This window comes from Arachis duranensis, chromosome 10 (genome assembly GCF_000817695.3).
Source record: "Arachis duranensis cultivar V14167 chromosome 10, aradu.V14167.gnm2.J7QH, whole genome shotgun sequence".
Lineage (NCBI taxonomy): Eukaryota > Viridiplantae > Streptophyta > Magnoliopsida > Fabales > Fabaceae > Arachis > Arachis duranensis.
The window spans coordinates 20,028,406-20,029,389 of record NC_029781.3 but is presented as its reverse complement, the minus strand read 5'-3'; the positions used below and the strand labels follow the sequence as shown (position 1 = coordinate 20,029,389).

General features: G+C 45.6%; 1 long non-coding RNA gene across 1 annotated transcript in view; it reads right to left on the bottom strand.

The window, feature by feature from the left end:
- Positions 1 to 984, bottom strand: part of LOC127742523 (uncharacterized) — a 10,210-nt gene that overhangs the window by 5,519 nt on the left and 3,707 nt on the right. The window lies entirely within an intron of this gene.

Below are 984 nucleotides of genomic sequence, written 5' to 3'. Positions count from 1 at the left end.
AACCTCTCGGTTAGGTGGAAACTCATCAATATCATCGGGAAACACTTCCAGAAACTCACACACAACCGGAATCTGTTCCAAACTTTGATCATCACCCGAAACGCCCGCGGTTAACAACATGATACCCTAACACTCGATTCCAGAACAATTCACGATCATCGAATTCAAGTAATAATTATTCACCACGACCGGTCCTTCTGTATCTTCCGGCATAAAGTACACCGACTTTGTAGAACAATCTAGCAGAACATGGTTCTTAGATAACCAGTCCAATCCCAAGATAAGATCAAGACCGATCATCGGCAAGCAGACTAAATTATGAATAAAATCACGCTGCTTGAACCTAAAGGAAACTTCCAGGCATCCTAGCCTAGCCACCATGGCTTCATGGGTAGCATTATAAACTCTTAAATCATAACCTAAGGTTACAATCTTCAATCCTAACTCATGGGCTTTCTCAAATGCAATGAATGAATGTGATGCTCCCGAATCAAATAAAGCATTTAAAGTTTGACCAGCCATTTCACAGTTACCTCGAATGACTGTCTCAGATCCCTCGGTACCTATAGCTGAGGTGGTGAACACCCGACCAGTCTGTTGTGCTTTCCCAGCACCTTGTTTCTGTTTCTCCGGACAACTTGCGGCTTTATGCCCCGCCTTTCCACAAGTGTAGCACAAACACCATCCGGCCTTGCATGGTGCTCCCGGATGGTGACTCCCACATCTGGTACAAGCTTGATCATTCTGAGGCTGCTTCCCAAACTTCTTCCCTTGGGAGTTGTTGTTGTTATTGGGCCTCCTAAAAGAGCTTCCCCTCTTGAAAGACGGACCTCTAGGTGCAAAGCTCTTCCCTCGGTTCTGTGGAAATGATCCTTTGTGACTCCCTTTCTCAGCGGTTGCCCTCTTCACACACTCTTCAGCAACCCTACACTTGTTTACCAACTCGGAGAAAGTCCTAATCTCCATTGGTCCCACTGAACTGAA